This window comes from Papio anubis, chromosome 3, assembly GCF_008728515.1.
Source record: "Papio anubis isolate 15944 chromosome 3, Panubis1.0, whole genome shotgun sequence".
NCBI classification, from domain to species: Eukaryota; Metazoa; Chordata; class Mammalia; order Primates; family Cercopithecidae; genus Papio; species Papio anubis.
Genome location: NC_044978.1, coordinates 111,632,164 through 111,646,890, shown reverse-complemented (window position 1 = coordinate 111,646,890; position 14,727 = coordinate 111,632,164). Strand labels below are relative to the sequence as shown.

Here is a 14,727-nt window from a genome sequence, read left to right as displayed (position 1 = left end):
AAATTAGGTTTCATATTAATAATATATTGATATGGGATAAAGTTGAGAAGGAGGTAAAGAGAGAGGGAGAAAGTCTCACATTGTCTGTGTTAGGTTTTTTGACTATTTGGAAAACGGAGTCTTCTTTCTTTCTAAGAGTAAAGGTTTTTGCTTTTTGAAATTTTTGAATTATTACTTTGGCTAAATTAATTACTCTTTTATAGTGACCTGTGATCCTATTTTGATTGAGTGTTTTAAGCATTCCTTATTTTGATATTAAGTATTTTAAACCTTTGATATTTGACAAACTTCCCAAAATCAAATAAAAAGTTTTAAATTCTATCTTTTTGACCTGAAACAGACTTTTGGATGGTAGGACCCTTGGAAGTCCAAATGAGGACCCTGAAAGTCTAAGGGAGACATATTAGGCTTCTTTTATATGTTAGAATTATACTGTAATTATTGTCAAATAAGAAATGGTGTTTATTTGTATGGATGTTATTAGTATGTGTTCCAAAATTGTATGGAATTCCTAGAAATCTGATATGTCTTGGTATATTAAGTAAATTGCCTTATCCTGATGCTTTTTCTTCTAAAAGCTCTTTGCAAATTCTAAAGTGTTGTGTCTTCAAGAAGATTCATGGAAAGAACCATGAGAAGTACTCTTAAATACAGGTTTCTAATAACTTTGGATCGTATAATTGGACTAAATAAAAACTTCCAGAACTCTAATAAAATAAACCTAACTGATTCATTAAGATTGCTAACTCAACATTAAGAAAAACAAGAATTAATTACACAGGACTGAACTGATGGCAGGCATAAACGATTTTTAATGACTTTTTGTTTGAAACATTGCTGATTCTTTTTATGTTTTGTTTTCCAGCTTCAAGACTTTTTTTTCTTTTGAGTTATGTATAGCTTTCAGCAATTGGGTAAAGTATACTTTTGTGAGCAAAATCGAAACATTTACCTTTCTGTCTACCTGATTTCTCCAGAATTTGGAAACTGTTTATGAGTATTCTTTTCTTATGACAATATAATTATTTGCATAAGTTAAGTAACAATATGTTTTATTTTGCAACAGGACACAACCAGAAATGCTGCTTATTTTATCAAGGCTTCGACTGGAATGACATATTTTCAGATATGTCCAGACTGCTTTGAAGAATTGAGGTTGACTTTATTGAACTGATGAAAAGCCCTTTGGAAAGACTGACCTGGTACTTTATCTACATGGTTTCTTTTCAATGTTTCTGACCTTGTGGTAAGTAAAGAATGTCACTTTCTGACAGGTCCAGAAGCCTCAAGATATTTTGGGAACTGGAAGAAGAGAGAAATTACCCAATTCATTCAGATATTACAGACACAGTCTGATGGCAAATCCTTGGCTTGGCTTCCTATCCTCAACAGACTTTAAAAGTCTAATCTGAGATTCATTATGAAAGAGTTCAGAAAAGCCAACCTAAATGGAATCTATATGGCCAATCGCTACTATTGTTGCACTTTATGCAAATAATTAAGCCAAATATCATAAAACTAAAACTTATTTTGCAAATATATTGGTCTTTAGTAAAAATAAGAGACTGGAAAAAGAAAAAACGTGTTGGAAAAAAAACCTATGACGTACCTATTATTAAATTCTAGCCAGTTTATAGTTTTTTTTTTTAATTTTTGTTTTGCTTCTTTTCTGTTTTTCTGTTTTGGGTTTTGTTGAAACAGGGTCTTACTTTGTCACCCTGGAGGACAGTGATGTGATCATAGCTCACTGCAGCCTCAACTTTCTGGCCTCAAACAATCCTCCTCTCTCAGCCATCAGCTTCCCAAGGAGCTGGGACCACAGGCAGGTGCCACTATACCTAGCGAATTTAAAAGAATTTTCTCTTTCTTTCTTTCTCTCTCTCTTTTCTCTTCTTTTCTTTTTTTTCTTTCTCTTTCTTCTTTCTTTCTCTCTCTCTTTTCTCTTCTTTTCTTTTTTTTCTTTCTCTTTCTTCTTTCTCTCTCTCTCTCTTTCTTTCTTTCTTGCTTTCTTCTTTCTCTTTTTCTTCCTTTTTTTTTTTTTTTGTAGAAACAGAGTCTTCCTATGTTTCTCAGGCTGGTCTTCATTGTCTTCAAGTTTTTATCGCTTTCCTACAATTTGAACTGGATCCTGAATTCTTTCTTGGCTACTAGTCTTCAAACACTTCCAAATTTTTCTTCCATTTTTCTGACTTAGACTCAATGAAATTGCTGCTACTTTTCTTTCTGAGGTCCTGCAAACTGAAGCTCATGTATAAACAACCTTGTGACACACAAACTGCAAATGAGAACAATTCATCAGCTTGCCACTATCTACTGCCACTTTAAATGAGGATGCTTTGAGTCTGACTGTCTTTCGGACTATAAGGAAACTACTTATAGACTAGTCCAGACATTAACCTTTGTTTTTCTTCTGTTTGAGAACTTGTCTGCACCACCGTCTTCTGAAATGAGACACAACTGTTTAAGTGGACTGGCCTGTTTCTAGAAATGGGAGACTGACTCAGTGGGATTCTTTGCCATTCAGCTATGGGCTGGAATTTTTCTCCACGGTGCTAACTCAGATTTTGGTGTGTAAACTTCGAGGGAAGTTTCAGACAGAAACTTCAGAAATGGATACTTCAAAATATGGTGCTTTGATGTACTGAACTGAAGAAGATGCCTCAAGATCTCTCTGACCTCCTGCTCTGTATCTCTCAATTCTCTGTCTTTTTAAAGCCCATGATGAACTTTTTCTCTGATATTCCCTTATCTACCTAAAGTCTGGACCTGCCAAAGAAGGAAACAATTACTGCTGGTCCCTTCCCTGAGTTTTCATTAATGAAACACACTTTGAAAGAAGAAAGACTGAAATCTGTCAATACGCCTGGACAGATTTTTGTCACAAATCATTGTTTGCTTGATGGGCTCAATAGACTTTGTCCCAGATCATTGTTTGTTTGTTCTTCAAGCCCATTGAATCCTCCTAAGAGTCACTTACTACCCCGTCAAATCATCCACACTCCCCTATCTCCCTTTCTCCTAAGAAGAAGGTTATCTATCCATCTGTGCCTTACTGTGTGGTGGGTTAATCACTCTGATTTCCTCCATCCATGTGAATACATTTGTGTGCCTTGTCTCCTATTAATCTGCCTTGTATTAGTTGATTTTCAGCATTTTTCAGAGGATAAAGAGAAAGTTTTGTCTTTTCTCCTATAAAGGTCCATCATCTGATTCAGGCTGCTGACAAGCATTTATTGAGGAACTATTCCATGTGTACAATGTTTCACTAAGCATGTTGGAAGGATGTGAATAAAACAAGGCACACTCTCTGATTGTGCTGAGTTTACCATGAACAGAGTGCACCACACATTCATGTAGAGAATAATTTGAGATCTGTCAGCAAAATGAAATTTAAGAGATTTAGGAGAGAAAGAAAGGAGCTAATATTTAATGAACAGTTTACTTTATTTCATTTTCTTTATTCAACAGATATTAGTTAACGAAGAGCCTGTTACGTGCCGGGAGATACTCTACATGCTGGAGACATATCAAAAAGTCCATACATTCTAGGAATGCTTTACTGGCACTATTTCATTTTATTAAACAATCACCCTTGTTAGGAGCTGAGTTGTGTCTCCCTAACCCATTAATATGCTGAAGTCCTGACCCCTAGTACCTCAGAATGCCACTATGCTTGAAAACAAGATTTCTGAAGGGGTGATTACGATTGAATGAGGTCATAAGAACACCAATCCAATATGACTGGTGTTGTTATGAGGAGACGAGAGATGAGGCTACCGAAAACACAGAGGGAAGACCATGTAGAGAAGACTCAGGGAGAAGACAGCCGTCTGCCAGCTGGGAGAGGCCTCAGGAGGAACTAATCTGTGAACACTTTGGTCTTGGCCTTCTATCCTTCAGAACTGTGAGAAAATAAGTTTGTTGTTTACACCACCCACTCTGTTGTCCTTTATTATGGCAGCCTCAGCAAACTAATACAACCCTGAAAGAGGGGAACTATAAACTCACTTTAAATTGAAACAGGTTCGTAAAGATATGGAAGTGATTTAGATTTACAAAACTAGTAAGTGGTTTTAAGAATTTAGGTTTTCAGAACTTGGATGAAAAAAATTCCCTTAGTTGCTAAAAACATCAGCATTAAGGACATGTGCATCAGAATTTCTAAAAAGTCTTGAAATTGTAATCAACACTAAGCCTTATACATAAATGGCTAACAAATACCAATTCAAGCAAAGTTAGGATTTTTGGAAATCTATCATATGAAATGAGTGAGTAGAATACCTTCTGCTACTTATTCCTTACCTAAAATATCACATTCAGATCTTGTGATTAAACTTTTGGAAAAACAAACAAGTTACAACTTGTTCCAGAGAAAGTAACTCAAAAATGACTGAAGAACTTGGCAACATCTATATCAGAAATGGCCAAGAGGACTAGGCATGTCTCTGTAGAGACAGCTGTCTTCATTTGAAGAAAAAAGAGAGAATAGGTTTATTTTTAATGACTCTGCAGGGATGAAATAGGGCCAAACTCTTAGAAGGATAGATTTAGGTCGAAGCCAGTGTGGCTGAGACATGGGGAAATAAAAAGAGTCTTCAAGGAGTTTTGGGGCATTGTTGGGCTGAAAAACTTTTGTTCTGCTCACCTTTATCAAAAAGCATGAGTAAAGTTCTAGCCTTAAATTATTAATACCAGGTCTAGGAAGGCAGTGCTGGATCTACTACTCCAAATCCCATTTATGCTCATCAGCAACAAAGGAGGCTTACTTTGAATTTCACCTGATCTAGCCACAGGTGAAGAGTCACTTCACACCTGCTGGTCTCCAGTTGACTTTGTAATGGTTAATTACCCAAGAGAGAAAAATCATTCTCCAGGAGCCAGCTTTTTTTTTTTTTTCTTTTAAATATTTCAATAGCAAAAAGCATTAGATATATTCTGTGAGGCACAAGATTGAAAACTTTGTTCATAAGAGGATATAAATGCTCTGTCATTAGGTAGAATCTATGATTTGTTCAGTATTAAGTGCCAGAAACACTTGATAGAAATTAAAGTAGGAAATGGAAATTAGAACTTTGTGCACAGGTGAATATCCCTCAGACATAGTAAATGCACAGGTTCAAAATTGACTAGAAATTGTTCCTGATTTGAGTTTAAAACCACAGATTATAGATTCTGGACAGCTGTCCAAACTGACAGACAGGTTAAAACTAGGGAGATTTTCTTCTTCCTTTAGATATCATCGATTTCTTTTCAGTTACGGTCTTTGGGAACAATATATAATTGGTTTCATAAAATAACATTTGTCTGGAATAACTGCTTTAGAATTCGGCACTGCTTTCTATTGTAAATTTTCTAGTGCTAGATGATAAGCCATGTGTCCCATTAATTCTGGACTCTTCGACAAATGAGACATGTCAAAAGCTTGTCATTCAGCTAAACTAATTTCTGGAATTCTGTAGTACAGACAGATGTCCACCAGAGGTGCCTGACCTTCCTCTCATGTGTGACTTATGGACTCTGGGAGTTAAGACATGGTCGTCCCTTCTTTATTCCTCTTCCCAATTTTCCTACAAGATCTGGATGCCTAGGGTGATCTTGGAAGCCACATGTCAAGATGGCAGAGCTTCCATCAGCATGAGCCCCTGAATGATTATATAGAGCAGAACACAATCTCCTTTCCTTCCTGCTAACTGGGAAATCCGCATAAAAGAAACATTTACTGTGTTAAAGCACTGACATTTTGGCATTTACATCAAATACAGTTGGCATTACATTAACTAATTCAAGTCCTGAAGTAATGAGGTTGACTCTCGGAGAGATGATAGAGTCAATGCTGCTAAAAAATCCCCAAACAGCAAAATATCTTAATCCAAGTAACATTCAGAAATCCTATGAAAATAATAATAAATTAGGGAGGATAGTTTTTAGACTTTCATTTAAGAATTCCAAACTTTGCACTTCAAATTACAGGGAAAAAAATTAATTTTTGATTTTAATTTCTTTGTCTTTAACTTGCAAGAAGATTTAATCTTGAGTATTAAATTCTCACCAGGATGTTGATAATAGGAAGAGCTTTGTATTAACATTTTGAGAATTTCTGTTGTTGGTGTTTTATTATTGGAGTATGCCTTATTCTAATATTATTACCTGGTCTCATTGGAAAACATATGAAATGTTGTACTAGATTGTGTTTCTAAAAATGTATGGAATGAGAAGCAGAAGAGAGTTAATTTCAGCTGTCTTTTCAGAATAGCTTTGGAATTGGTATACTCAATGTACTGTTTTGATCCAGATCAGAACCTTCTGGGAGCAAAACCTAATTGCTCAGTAGGTCTTTCCAGGAGGAACAGCAGCTGGTATTGGGGGAGTGTCCTGGAGGAGATGAAACGGGACTGCCTTGAGGAGGCTGCTTTCTTTCCCCCAGGATGATGACTACACCCTTCGTCAACTATAAGATTAATAGTTAAACCCAGTGGGTAAGAGGGAGCTGTCAAATGTTAGAGTGAGAAATGCTTTGCCATAACTCATGCTCTTCATGATGAGAGATTTTCTGTAAACACCCTCCTGGTACATTAACTATGCACCTGTGAAAGGGTCCATTTGAGAAGAATAATGGGGTGTGCATAGCTCCGCCCCTGTCCTTCTTCCTCTAGGAAGAAGTCAGAAGGTCAGGAGGGCTTCTCTACTTCTCCCTGTTCAGGCAGCTCCTGCCTCCCACCTGCTCACCACTTCTGGGGATTCGAGCCAGGTCCATTGCTACCATTACCAGGTGGGGAGTTCTTAGTTCTGGCGCAAATCACATCTTGCAAGTTGTCTTCATTTGCTATTCATTGTGATGTTTTCATCTGTCTTCTTCAATTTCTTTGTTTTATTTACCAAATTATTCAATTTGAGAAACTTAGGCAGGGAAGAAGCATGGCAATTTTTTAAAAATTCACTCAGAGGTTCCAGCAGGTACCCAAGTACACAGAAATAAGGTCCAATGTGAAGTTTTAGTCTTTACTATGAGTATAAATTATTGTCCTGTTGAAGTGTATGACTTTTCCTCTGGGTCAAGATGGGCATCTTAAGGTCAGGAAATCTCTGTGATTTTAATTATTTATCCTTTAAATCTAATGGATTGCAAGAACATATTGCTTATGTGTAGAGTTGGCAATCTGTCATTATCCAGGACTAGTCAGGAATACAACTTCGGAGCCCTGAGGAATGCAAGGTTTCAGTGCTCTGTAACTTCTCAATGCGGCTTAGGTAACTGAAAATTTTTCAAAATACTTGTACTATAGAATAACAGTAATAGCAAGCTTCTAAGCATTTATTCCATACCAAGTACTTCACTGAGTGCTCTGCATACATTAATTCATGTACTTATCATAGCAAACATTTGACTTAGATGCTATTTTTGTGACTATTCTATAGATGAAGAAAATAGCTAGTTTATGGTAGAGCTGCAATGCAACTGTAGGTTTATTGACTCCAGAGTCCATGCTGTTAACTATGATACTATACGGCTGTTAAAAATAAAATGATAGCAATTAAACAAGTGCAAAGATGTTCAATAAAGTGCTGTTTTCACCCCATGATAACTCTATTTGTTCTTATTTTGAAACATTATATAACAAAGTATATAAGTGAATCTCTGTCTTACTTTTTTTTCCTCTCTCTCCTTGTCTCCCTCCCTTTGGTTTTCTTGTTTTGCTGGGACTTTGTCTTAGTTCATTCAGGCCGCTATAACAAAATTCTATAAACTGGGTAGCTTATAAACTATAATAATTTATTTCTCACCGTCCTGGAGGGTGGAAAGTCCAGGATAAAGGCAGATTGAGCGTTTGCTGAGGGCCCACTGCTGGCTCATAGACAGTTCCTTCGGAACATGTCCTCACATGATGGGAAGGGTGAGGAACCCTCTAGGGCCTCTTTTACAAGGGCACTACCTCCACTCACGTGACCTAAATCACCTTCCAGGGGCCCCACCTCCTAATATCATCACTTTGGTGGTTAGAATTTCAATACATTAGTTTTGTGGGCACACAAATATTCCTACCATAGCAGTCTTTAAATGTATTCTTAGTCTAGCTATTGGGCCACCCAACAGTGATGTTGAGTGAAGACTTGAGCTCTTAGCACTGAGTGTACATATAATAAAAATGCAATGAGAGGAACTGTTGGGGTGGAAAAGAATACACTACTTTTTTTTTTATTATTATACTTTAAGTTCTAGGGTACATGTGCATAACATGCACGTTTGTTACATATGTATACTTGTGCCATGTTGCTGGGCTGCACCCATCAACTCGTCATTTACATCAGGTATAAATCCTATGCAATCCCTCCCCCCTACCCCCTCCCCATAATAGGCCCCGGTGTGTGATATCCCCCTTCCCGAGTCCAAGTGATCTCATTGTTCAGTTCCCACCTATGAGTGAGAACATGCGGTGTTTGGTTTTCTGTTCTTGTGATAGTTTGCTAAGAATGATGGTTTCCAGCTGCATCCATGTCCCTACAAAGGACACAAACTCATCCTTTTTTATGGCTGCATAGTATTCCATGGTGTATATGTGCCACATTTTCTTAATCCAGTCTGTCACTGATGGACATTTGGGTTGATTCCAAGTCTTTGCTATTGTGAATAGTGCCGCAATGAACATACGTGTGCATGTGTCTTTATAGCAGCATGATTTATAATCCTCTGGGTATATCCCCAGTAATGGGATGGCTGGGTCATATGGTACATCTAGTTCTAGATCCTTGAGGAATCGCCATACTGTTTTCCATAATGGTTGAACTAGTTTACAATCCCACCAACAGTGTAAAAGTGTTCCTATTTCTCCACATCCTCTCCAGCACCTGTTGTTTCTTGACCTTTTAATGATTGCCATTCTAACTGGTGTGAGATGGTATCTCATTGTGGTTTTGATTTGCATTTCTCTGATGGCCAGTGATGCTGAACATTTTTTCATGTGTCTGTTGGCTGTATGAATGTCTTCTTTTGAGAAATGTCTGTTCATATCCTTTGCCCACTTTTTGATGGGGTTGTTTGTTTTTTTCTTGTAAATTTGTTTGAGTTCTTTGTAGGTTCTGGATATTAGCCCTTTGTCAGATGAGTAGATTGCAAAAATTGTCTCCCATTCTGTAGGTTGCCTGTTCACTCTGATGGTAGTTTCTTTTGCTGTGCAGAAGCTCTTTAGTTTAATTAGATCCCATTTGTCCATTTTGGCTTTTGCTGCCGTTGCTTTTGGTGTTTTAGACATGAAGTCTTTGCCCATGCCTATGTCCTGAATGGTAGTACCTAGGTTTTCCTCTAGGATTTTTATGGTATTAGGTCTAACATTTAAGTCTCTAATCCATCTTGAATTAATTTTCATATAAGGAGTAAGGAAAGGATTCAGTTTCAGCTTTCTACTTATGGCTAGCCAGTTTTCCCAGCACCATTTATTAAATAGGGAATCCTTTCCCCATTTCTTGTTTCTCTCAGGTTTGTCAAAGATCAGATGGCTGTACATGTGTGGTATTATTTCTGAGGACTCTGTTCTTTTCCATTGGTCTATATCTCTGTTTTGGTACCAGTACCATGCTGTTTTGGTTACTGTAGCCTTGTAGTATAGTTTGAAGTCAGGTAGCGTGATGCCTCCAGCTTTGTTCTTTTGACTTAGGATTGTCTTGGAGATGCGGGCTCTTTTTTGGTTCCATATGAACTTTAAAGCAGTTTTTTCCAATTCTGTGAAGAAACTCATTGGTAGCTTGATGGGGATGGCATTGAATCTATAAATTACCTTGGGCAGTATGGCCATTTTCACGATATTGATTCTTCCTATCCATGAGCATGGTATGTTCTTCCATTTGTTTGTGTCCTCTTTTATTTCACTGAGCAGTGGTTTGTAGTTCTCCTTGAAGCGGTCCTTTACATCCCTTGTAAGTTGGATTCCTAGGTATTTTATTCTCTTTGAAGCAATTGTGAATGGAAGTTCATTCATGATTTGGCTCTCTGTTTGTCTGTTACTGGTGTATAAGAATGCTTGTGATTTCTGCACATTAATTTTGTATCCTGAGACTTTGCTGAAGTTGCTTATCAGCTTAAGGAGATTTGGGGCTGAGACGATGGGGTTTTCTAAATATACAATCATGTCATCTGCAAAGAGGGACAATTTGACTTCTTCTTTTCCTAACTGAATACCCTTGATTTCTTTCTCTTGCCTGATTGCCCTAGCCAGAACTTCCAACACTATGTTGAATAGGAGTGGTGAGAGAGGGCATCCCTGTCTTCTGCCAGTTTTCAAAGGTAATGCTTCCAGTTTTTGCCCATTCAGTATGATATTGGCTGTGGGTTTGTCATAAATAGCTCTTATTATTTTGAGGTACGTTCCATCAATACCGAATTTATTGAGCGTTTTTAGCATGAAGGGCTGTTGAATTTTGTCAAAAGCCTTTTCTGCATCTATTGAGATAATCATGTGGTTCTTGTCTTTGGTTCTGTTTATATGCTGGATTATGTTTATTGATTTGCGAATGTTGAACCAGCCTTGCATCCCAGGGATGAAGCCCACTTGATCATGGTGGATAAGCTTTTTGATGTGCTGCTGAATCCGGTCTGCCAGTATTTTATTGAGGATTTTTGCATCGATGTTCATCAGGGATATTGGTCTAAAATTCTCTTTTTTTGTTGTGTCTCTGCCAGGCTTTGGTGTCAGGATGATGTTGGCCTCATAAAATGAGTTAGGGAGGATTCCCTCTTTTTCTATTGATTGGAATAGTTTCAGAAGGAATGGTACCAGCTCCTCCTTGTACCTCTGGTAGAATTCAGCTGTGAATCCATCTGGTCCTGGACTTTTTTTCGTTGGTAGGCTATTAATTATTGCCTCAATTTCAGAGCCTGCTATTAGTCTATTCAGGGATTCAACTTCTTCCTGGTTTAGTCTTGGAAGAGTGGAAGTGTCCAGGAAATTATCCATTTCTTCTAGATTTTCTAGTTTATTTGCGTAGAGGTGTTTATAGTATTCTCTGATGGTAGTTTGTATTTCTGTGGGGTTTGTGGTGATATCCCCTTTATCATTTTTTATTGCATCTATTTGATTCTTCTCTCTTTTCTTCTTTATTAGTCTTGCTAGCAGTCTGTCAATTTTGTTGATCTTTTCAAAAAACCAACTCCTAGATTCATTGATTTTTTGGAGGGTTTTTTGTGTCTCTATCTCCTTCAGTTCTGCTCTGATCTTAGTTATTTCTTGCCTTCTGCTAGCTTTCGAATGTGTTTGCTCTTGCTTCTCTAGTTCTTTTAATTGTGATGTTAGAGTGTCAATTTTAGATCTTTCCTGCTTTCTCTTGTGGGCATTTAGTGCTATAAATTTCCCTCTACACACCGCTTTAAATGTGTCCCAGAGATTCTGGTATGTTGTATCTTTGTTCTCATTGGTTTCAAAGAACATCTTTATTTCTGCCTTCATTTTGTGATGTACCCAGTAGTCATTCAGGAGCAGGTTGTTCAGTTTCCATGTAGTTGAGCGGTTTTGATGGAGTTTCTTAGTCGTGAGTTCTAGTTTGATTGCACTGTGGTCTGAGAGACAGTTGTTATAATTTCTGTTCTTGTACATTTGCTGAGGAGTGCTTTACTTCCAACTATGTGGTCAATTTTGGAATAAGTGCGATGTGGTGCTGAGAAGAATGTATATTCTGTTGATTTGGGGTGGAGAGTTCTGTAGATGTCTATTAGGTCTGCTTGCTGCAGAGATGAGTTCAATTCTTGGATATCCTTGTTAACTTTCTGTCTCGTTGATCTGTCTAATGTTGACAGTGGAGTGTTGAAGTCTCCCATTATTATTGTATGGGAGTCTAAGTCTCTTTGCAGGTCTCTAAGGACTTGCTTTATGAATCTGGGTGCTCCTGTATTGGGTGCATATATATTTAGGATAGTTAGTTCTTCCTGTTGAATTGATCCCTTTACCATTATGTAATGGCCGCCTTTGTCTCTTTTGATCTTTGATGGTTTAAAGTCTATTTTATCAGAGACTAGTATTGCAACCCCTGCTTTCTTTTGTTCTCCATTTGCTTGGTAAATCTTCCTCCATCCCTTTATTTTGAGCCTATGTATGTCTCTGAGTGTGAGATGGGTCTCCTGAATACAGTAGACTGATGGGTCTTGACTCTTTATCCAGTTTGCCAGTCTATGTCTTTTAATTGGAGCATTTAGTCCATTTACATTTAAGGTTAAGATTGTTATGTGTGAACTTGATCCTGCCATTATGATATTAACTGGTTATTTTGCTCGTTAGTTGATGCAGTTTCTTCCTAGCCTCGATGGTCTTTACATTTTGGCATGTTTTTGCAATGGCTGGTACTGGTTGTTCCTTTCCATGTTTAGTGCTTCCTTCAGGGTCTCTTGTAAGGCAAGCCTAGTGGTGACAAAATCTCTAAGCATTTGCTTATCTGTAAAGGATTTTATTTCTCCTTCACTTATGAAACTTAGTTTGACTGGATATGAAATTCTGGGTTGAAAATTCTTTTCTTTAAGAATGTTGAATATTGGCCCCCACTCTCTTCTGGCTTGGAGAGTTTCTGCTGAGAGATCTGCTGTTAGTCTGATGGGCTTCCCTTTGTGGGTAACCCGACCTTTCTCTCTGGCTGCCCTTAAGATTTTTTCCTTCATTTCAACTTTGGTGAATCTGGCAATTATGTGTCTTGGAGTTGCTCTTCTCGAGGAGTATCTTTGTGGCATTCTCTGTATTTCCTGGATTTGAATGTTGGCCTGCCCTACTAGGTTGGGGAAGTTCTCCTGGATGATATCCTGAAGAGTGTTTTCCAACTTGGTTCCATTTTCCCCCTCACTTTCAGGCACCCCAATCAGACGTAGATTTGGTCTTTTTACATAATCCTATACTTCTTGCAGGCTTTGTTCATTTCTTTTTCTTCTTTTTTCTTTTGGTTTCTCTTCTCGCTTCATTGCATTCATTTGATCCTCAATCGCTGGTACTCTTTCTTCCAGTTGATCGGTTACTGAAGCTTGTGCATTTGTCACGTATTTCTCGTGTCATGGTTTTCATCTCTTTCATTTCGTTTAGGACCTTCTCTGCATTAATTACTCTAGCCATCAATTCTTCCACTTTTTTTTCAAGATTTTTAGTTTCTTTGCGCTGGGTACGTAATTCCTCCTTTAGCTCTGAGAAGTTTGATGGACTGAAGCCTTCTTCTCTCATCTCGTCAAAGTCATTCTCTGTCAAGCTTTGATCCGTTGCTGGCGATGAGCTGCGCTCCTTTGCCGGGGGAGATGCGCTCTTGTTTTTTGAATTTCCAGCTTTTCTGCCCTGCTTTTTCCCCATCTTTGTGGTTTTATCTGCCTCTGGTCTTTGATGATGGTGACGTTCTGATGGGGTTTTGGTGTAGGTGTCCTTCCTGTTTGATAGTTTTCCTTCTAATAGTCAGGACCCTCAGCTGTAGGTCTGTTGGAGATTGCTTGAGGTCCACTCCAGACCCTGTTTGCCTGGGTGTCAGCAGCAGAGGCTGCAGAAGATAGAATATTTCTGAACAGCGAGTGTACCTGTCTGATTCTTGCTTTGGAGGCTTCCTCTCAGGGGTGTACTCCACCCTGTGAAGTGTGGGGTGTCAGACTGCCCCTAGTGGGGGATGTCTCCCAGTTAGGCTACTCAGGGGTCAGGGACCCACTTGAGCAGGCAGTGTGTCCCTTCTCAGATCTCAACCTCCGTGTTGGGAGATCCACTGCTCTCTTCAAAGCTGTCAGACAGAGTCGTTTGCGTCTGCAGAGGTTTCTGCTGCTTTGTTGTTATCTGTGCCCTGTCCCCAGAGGTGGAGTCTACAGGGACAGGCAGGTTTCCTTGAGCTGCTGGGTGGAGCTTCCCAGCGGCTTTGTTTACCTACTTAAGCCTCAGCAATGGCGGGCGCCCCTCCCCCAGCCTCGCTGCTGCCTTGCCGGGAGATTGCAGACTGCTGTGCTAGCAATGAGGGAGGCTCCATTGGCGTGGGACCCTCCCGGCCAGGTGTGGGATATTATCTCCAGGTGTGCCTGTTTGCTTAAAGCGCAGTATTGGGGTGGGAGTTACCCGATTTTCCAGGTGTTGTGTGTCTCAGTTCCCCTGGCTAGGAAAAGGGATTCCCTTTCCCCTTGAGCTTCCCAGGTGAGGCGATGCCTCGCCCTGCTTCAGCTCTTACTGGTCGGGCTGCAGCAGCTGACCAGCACCGATTGTCCGACACGCCCTAGTGAGATGAACCCAGTACCTCAGTTGAAAATGCAGAAATCACCAGTCTTCTGTGTTGCTCGCGCTGGGAGTTGGAGACTGGAGCTGTTCCTATTCGGCCATCTTGAGAGGTACACTACATTTTTTGCCTTCTAAGCCAAAAAGGAAGCAAATGACTTGTGAATCGCTTGGCTTTTGCAGTACTTTGAGTTCATATAATTAATAAAAAGAATCAGAGAGATCTCTTACATTCTAAGTCATTCTCCAAACTGCCTTACTTTCAACAAAGTGAGTCATAATTACCCCATAATCTTTCAAATGGGGAGTATCTCTGGGACCTACGATCTCCTTTTTAAAGGCTTTTTCTAGTTTGATTTGCTAAGACCTTTAGTTAAAAGGCAGGTATTTTCCTTGGAATCAAAATTGCTGAAATGGTGGATTTTTAATTATTAAGAAATTTGGGGGGCTAAAATTGTTATGCTTCTATGCTTGTAAAGGTTGGATAACATATATTTGGAAACATTTATCTGTACTTTATATCTACACAATC

The 14,727-nt window shown here is 38.8% G+C and overlaps 1 long non-coding RNA gene across 1 annotated transcript; it reads left to right on the top strand.

Annotated features, from left to right (window-relative positions):
* The first annotated feature begins 68 nt into the window (after nucleotides 1-68).
* On the top strand, nucleotides 69-3,606 carry LOC108585943. The gene is made up of 2 exons (XR_002522093.2): nucleotides 69-1,246; nucleotides 3,469-3,606. It is a non-coding gene; the product is annotated as an uncharacterized LOC108585943 (long non-coding RNA).
* Nucleotides 3,607-14,727: the final 11,121 nt, after the last annotated feature.